Source organism: Schistocerca cancellata, chromosome 7, assembly GCF_023864275.1.
Source record: "Schistocerca cancellata isolate TAMUIC-IGC-003103 chromosome 7, iqSchCanc2.1, whole genome shotgun sequence".
Taxonomy (NCBI): domain Eukaryota; kingdom Metazoa; phylum Arthropoda; class Insecta; order Orthoptera; family Acrididae; genus Schistocerca; species Schistocerca cancellata.
In genome coordinates this window covers 438,053,957-438,061,356 of record NC_064632.1, presented here as the reverse complement: position 1 = coordinate 438,061,356, position 7,400 = coordinate 438,053,957, and positions in this window count along the sequence as shown.

Sequence of the window (7,400 nt, the reverse complement as noted above, 5' to 3'; positions counted from 1 at the left end):
AATATCCACACATAGATTCCAGTTTGTGACTTAGTGGCGCCGGCCGAAGTGGCCGAGCGGTTCTAGGCGCTACAGTCTGGAACCGCGCGACCGCTACGGTCGCAGGTTCGAATCCTGCCTCGGGCATGGATGTGTGTGATGTCCTTAGGTTAGTTAGGTTTAAGTAGTTCTAAGTTCTAGGGGACTGATGACCTCAAAAGTTAAGTCTCATAGTGCTCAGAGCCATTTGAACTACTGGCAAATTTGGCGGAAGTGCGTACATAAATTGATCTAACCATGAACATGGATGTATGTTATTATTAGAATTGCGAAAGATCTCAAATTTCCGAACAGTTAAAAAGTGTTTATAGTCAAGTTTTCGCCTCGTGGCGACAAAGACCAACCGCGTCTGTCCCAGTCCAAATGTCGATTATTGTCAAGTTCGCGCGCCTGGCGCTTTCTTGTTGCATCTCGTAAATGAAATAAATTACTTTCTTCAAAACCCCCCGCTATCGGTGATTCTAAATTTCTTCTACTGTCTTTTCCTACGATTTCGCTTTCAATTTGTTTAACTTGCTTTCGTAAAGCCTCAAATTCCCTTTTAACGTGTTCATTAAACTTTCCCTGATTTTCAACATGTTTATTTATATTCTGGTACTCTTCTGTTTCTGCAAATGGCAGTGAAGCTGTACCATCTGAATCTCTGTCCCCATTTAAACTAATACTTGTCAATTTATCTGAAATCTCCTCAAAGTTTTCCGATAAGTCACCTATTTGTTCTTTCTGTTTATTTACGTCTTCCGTAAGTGTCGCGACTCGGGTTTCAGTATTGACACATTTAGTAGTAGTAGTAGTAGTTGTTGTTGTTGTGGTCTTCAGTCCTGAGGCTGGTTTGATGCAGTTCTCCATGCTACTCTATCCTGTGCAAGCTTCTTCATCTTCCAGTACGTACTGCAACCTACATCTTTCTGAATCTGCTTAGTGTATTCACCTCTTGGTCTCCCTCTACTTTTTACTCTTCACACTGCCCTCCAATACTAAATTGGTGATCCCTTGATGGCTCAGAACATGTCCTACCAACCGATCCCTTCTTCTAGTCAAGTTGTACCACAAACGTCTCTTCTCCCCAATCCTGTTCAGTACCTCCTCATTAGTTATGTGATCTACCCATCTAGTCTTCAGCATTCTTCTGTAGTACCAAATTTCGAAAGCTTCTATTCTCTTCTGATCCAAACTATTTATCGTCCATGTTTCACTCCATACAAATACTTTCAGAAACGACTTCCTGACACTTAAATCTATACTTGATGTTAACAAATTTCTCTTCCTCAGAAACGCTTTCCTTGTCATTGCCAGTCTACATTTTATATCCTCTCTACTTCGACCATCATCAGTTATTTTGCTCCCCAAATAGCAAAACTCCTCTACTACTTTAAGTGTCTCATTTCCTAATCTAATTCCCCCAGCATCACCCAACTTATTTCGACTACATTCCATTATCCTCGTTTTGCTTTTGTTGATGTTCATCTTATATCCTCCTTTCTAGACACTATCCATTCCGTTCAACTGCTCTTCCAAATCCTTTGCTGTCTCTGACAGAATTACAATGTCATCGGCAAACCTCAAAGTTTTTATTTCTTCTCCATGGATTTTAATACCTACTCCGAATTTTTCTTTTGTTTCCTTCACTGCTTACTCAATATACAGACCGAATAACATCGGGAAAAGGCTACAATCCTGTCTCACTCCCTTCCCAACCACTGCTTCCCTTTCATGTCCCTTCGACTCTTATAATTGCCATCTGGTTTCTGTACAAATTGTAAATAGCCTCTAGATCCCTGTATTTGGCCCCTGCCACCTTCAGAATTTGAAAGAAAGTATTCCAGTCAACGTTGTCAAAAGCTTTCTCTAAGTCTACAAATGCTAGAAACGTAGGTTTACCTTTCCTTAATCTAGCTTCTAAGATAAGTCGTAGGGTCAGTATTGCCTCACGTGTTCCAATATTTCTATGGAATCCAAACTGATCTTCCCCGAGGTCGGCTTCTACTAGTTTTTCCATTCGTCTGTAAAGAATTCGCGGTAGTATTTTGCAGCTGTGGCTTATTAAACTGATCGTTCGGTAATTTTCACATCTGTCGACACCTGCTTTCTTTGGGACTGGAATTATTATATTCTTCTTGAAGTCTGAGGGTATTTCGCCTGTCTCATACATCTTGCTCACCAGATGGTAGAGTTTTGCCAAGACTGGCTCTCCCAAGGCTGTCAGTAGTTCTAATGGAATGTTGTCTATTCCTGGGGCCTTGTTTCGACTCAAGTCTTTCAGTGCTCTGTCAAACTCTTCACGCAGTATCATATCTCCAATTTCATCTTCATCTACATCCTCTTCCACTTCCATAATATTGCCCTCAAGTACATCGCCCTTGTATAGACCCTCTATATACTCCTTCTACCTTTCTGCTTTCCCTTCTTTGCTTAGAACTGGGTTTCCATCTGAGAGTAGTTAACTGTTCATATTGTTGCGTTAGGTTATTCATTCTGTCATTTGTTACGGATTCCTCAATTCTTTCAAATATTTCTTCCTTATCGTGTGCACGTTGTAAATTTAATTCTGAAAATTTTTGCACTATCACGTGATCTCTTTCTTCGAGTTCTCTATCCTGTTCCTTTTGTCTAATTTCTATTGAAATTAATCTATTATTGAGAGCATTCAAAATCGGTTGTACCTGTTCTCTAATTTCTTTCCTTAAATTATCTTTCATGTTTTTAAAACATGTCCCTATTTGTGAGTCTAACCGTGTTTCCATTGTTCCCATATCAGTTTTAATTGTTCTTATTTGTGATCCCAAATTTAATATTGCACTCATCAACTACTCCATATTCACTGGTTCGAAATTCTTTTCGCCCCTAATATTTCCCCTAAAACTAACTTCCTTCGTCATAGCCGTAAAGCTATCTGTGTTCGATACTATTCCAGAATCTTCTATCGTTAAACTGTATTCTGAAAATTTTTCGATTGTGAAAACTTCTGAACTGGTTCCGCGCTATTTTCCCTACTTATTAAATTGTTTTCTACTTTATTATTCACCACACTGTTCTCCTGTGTTGGCGAGTTCGCCATGTTAACAATTTCGTTATTCTGACTATCCTTCATTCTTGTCTTTTTCATTGATCGCTTAATCATTTACAAAAGATACAAAACTCGTCACTACACGAAAATTACACACAATATAACACTTTATCACCAACAATACTATTCACACGAAATGCTTCCCGACAAACACGATTAACGAACAATTAAAATCTTCACAATTGCACAAAATTGTCAAACCCATATACGACACATCAAAAATTAAATTCTACAAAAATACCATCAGAAGAATGACAAGACAACTACAAATGTTCAATTAGAAAACCTACACGTGCATTATAGACTACAGTTACTAAACTACAAATTACTACAACAATACTACTGTCTACTATTTTTACTATCAAAAGAATTCCAAGGGATGATCCGAAGCAGCGGTAGCCACGTGCATGGGGGCTTTTTTAAAAAGATAGGACTAATATTAAATAATAAATACAATAATTTTAGTAGCTGTGTGACCGGTTACGAAGTCTCGTAACCGGTTGGCCCTGACTAGTACTAGCACGCAATATGACTGCACAAAATAAAAATAAAGAATGACAAGGAATTTCCATTAACACAATTGATTAATTGAGTCCCCTGCAACTATGAAAGCTACGAAACAACAAAGCACAAGTGTGACTGTTCTGTGTGTGGAAGTGTGACTCAACATACATGTATCTGTCTCAGTTCTTTCTCAATATGACAAAATATTTGAAACAGCATTTACAATGAACTAATTGAAAAACCAGACGAGCCAGATGCTTTGTTGGCTGTACCTGTGAGCAAGAGGGATTGTCATTAAAAAAAAACTGTAATACCTTTTTACCTCATTATATATTGACGAAAATACTCCATTACACCAGCATCATAAATCAAAAGACCATCTCCTTTCTCAAATATATTTTGACAATTGCAACTTCTTCCATCTATACATTACACCAACCAAACAGCGTCTACTCTCTCGCCCAACAGAACAACAACTGCCCTCGACATTCTCTGTACTACTACTGCCCAGTCAACACCCAGTGGAGGCGGCGGAATAATAATCTTTGGCGCAATCTCTGGCCCTGTGACTCAGTGTAGCCACCTTTCACTGTGTCCTGTAAGAGTTCGAACATAGTGAGCATCTGCACTGAAATTAATGTGGGCTATCTATGCTCATAGATATTACTATAGATATGTGTGATGTCTGTTCTGTTGGACCTACATATAGCAATATCTATGAGCATAAATGGCTCATGGTAATTTCAGTCCAGATGCACACTACATCAGCACTCTTGTGGACCTCAGCCAAAAGCTATGAGAAAAGGGGTTAATGGACAGTAGACACTACTAGCATGAGACAAGTTGAGAATTGGGGTGGGATGGGAAGTGTGTCCAGTTGGCTGAGGTAATTAAGGCAACCACTTGCATAAACTCGGAAATCTAGATTCGAGTCCCAATCCAGCACAAATTTCGGCTCTTCACTGTTGAATTTATTTCAACGCCCAGTGTGGCCGAGTTCTTCATTTCTTTTGAAAGCTTCCTTTCCACTTATTAACAACAACATGTTGAGTCCCATACGATAATAAGCCCTAAAATCTGTCGTAAAGCTGGTTTTTTCGTTCACTAGGCCATATTTTGGTGCTGTATCCCAATGGAACGCATCTCGCAAATCTAGAAACACGGCATCAGCCTGTGGATAATAGAGGTTGTAACTGGACGGTAGGTTCTCTGATTAACTCTGCCTGTTGTTTGAATATAGGTTTAGGCCCATCTAAAATTTAGGAAACAATCCCTTAACAGATTGAGTTTGAAAAAGTCGCAATGGATAACGCAATGATTTACTATGGGGCAGTCAGAGAACACTATGTCCCGTTAGCTACACTTGTCCCAAGAACTACGTATTTTAGTATCATGATTATCAACGAAACAAAAGTGACACTATTTTTTTTTGCCGTATAGGAAACAATAAATTAAACGGAAATAGCTTCAAATGATGAAATGTTTATTTTGGCTAAGTTTTCGCGTGTTAACAGTAGTCTTTTGTATTTAATAGATAGACAAAACATTGTTGATACATTTTTATAAACGAGCCTATGGCCTCACGTTCACCTTAGGCTGGCGAGTCCTGTGGGGTGGGGAGAACGTGGTCACTGCTCAGTTTCGAAACACACTCACGTGCATTAAATACACATGCCAAACAAAATGTTGATAGCATTTTTGTAAGAAGTATTGTATGTACCTTGTGGTTGGCATCGAGCAGGATTTTGGGGGGGCTGCATAGCCTTGCGTGAAGCGCTACGAATTAAATCGTCTCATTCTTTGCTAAATGTGCGCTCGATACAATTTTACTGATAATTTAAAAGTCCACCACAAATAGAATAATACCGCAAGCTGAAATTGATAAGGCTTGGGCTGCGGTTTGAGTCTATAGACCGCGTGGTCGCGTCTAACGGAAATCATCTTATAATCCCACTGATAAATTGAACCAAAAATTGTAACCAGAACCTAAATGGTAATACAAAAACAACTAGGAAAAGAAATTGATGAGATTAGAAACTATTAACACATTCAAATACCTCTTTGTCCTTCGTTCGACACAGACGTTCTGAAGGAACGTCTAGTCGCTTACCTGTCTTCCGAACAACTCTCTGTAACCGTCGCACGGAGCTTTGTCCGAACCGCCCGAGGTGGTGGGGGAGGCCCATGACCAACCTCTACTACGTAAACGTTTTAGCTTTGCTCATCTTTGGCCAAGCCCTCCTGTTCCTGCTCTCTGCTTTCCACCGACACCGTTTAGGTTGGTAGAGGATTAAGAAACCCACCACTTCTCTGGTTCGTCTGCTACTTCATTCAATTCATTCACACTTGACCACACACTTTCAGGAAGGGTGAGAAATGGAAATCAGGACACAGGACGTGCACATACGACTGAAAAGAAATGTATCGACCCATATTGTTTCTACAGGGATGCAGTTGTAGGAGCAGAGATTAATTAGTTGCATGAAGATTGATTTAATTTTACAATTTTGTATGTCAAGTAGTATGGAGATTTGTTTTGACACTCATTTAGTCATGTAGCAACACCTATTGTGGTGTTACAAGGTTTCTGTCGCTTTCTGGATCTTGTGGACGATAAAGATGAACATAGTTTGATAACACCGACATTTGCGGAACACACGCTGGCTACAAAACAGATTTTTTCTGCAATATGGCTATAACACTTGGAGACAATGCATGTTTCATAATTGTACAAGAGAATGTCTGCAGATCTCCGTGTATAAGCCTCTCCGTCTCTGCATAGCTACTGCAACCTACATACATTTGAATCCGTTAACTGTAATTGGTCTACTTGTACAATTTTTATGTCCAACCCTTCCACCTATATGTACACACATCAAAAAATGTTTTGCATCACCTCGGTTCCGAGAGTTCCGGCACCTGTAGAGACAATTGGAATATAGATCAACATAAACATCATTTCCGCCCTTTTTATTGCTCATGAAAACCACACATTGCGTGATGTACCACTATACAGCGAGACCTCTAAAGGTGGTGGCCAGATTGCTGTACACACCGGTATCTCTAATACCCAGTAGCACGTCCTTTTGCATTGATGCATGCCTGTATTCACCGTGGCATACTATTCACAAGTTCATCAAGGCATTATTGGTTCAGATTGTCCCACTACTCGACGGCGATTCGGCGTAGATCCCTCAGAGTGGTTGGTGTGTCATGCCGTCCATAAACAGACCTTTTCAATCTATCCCAGCCATGTTCGATAGGGTTCATGTCTGGAGAACAAGCTGGCCACTCTAGTCGAGCGTTCTCGTTATCCTGAAGGAAGTCATTCACGAGAAGTGCACGATGAGGGCGCGAATGTCGTCCATGAAGACGAACGCCTTGCCCATATGCTGCCAATATGGTTGCACTGTCGGTCGGAGGATGGCATTCACGTTACCGTACAGCCATTACAGCGCCTTCCGTGACCACCAGTGGTGTACGTTGGCCCCACTCATACGTCTTTGGTGCGACGCCCAGTGTTGACTGGCGGAAAGTGTCCGTTTGTATCCGATTACAATCAAAATTATTTTTAACGCGAAATTTTACATGCCCATTCGATAGAGCAGCCCCAAATTGTAGTTCGGCGTCATGAATGATGGCGGTAGAGTTTAAATATGTTCTGCGCATCTATATTACTTACTCCCCGTCAGCCAACGAGCGTTCAATAGTGTTCTCAGCGCTCTGATGTGTATGTCATAGCCAATGAGAGCATTAAACATGATTATAGCGACTTATTTAGTGAATATTT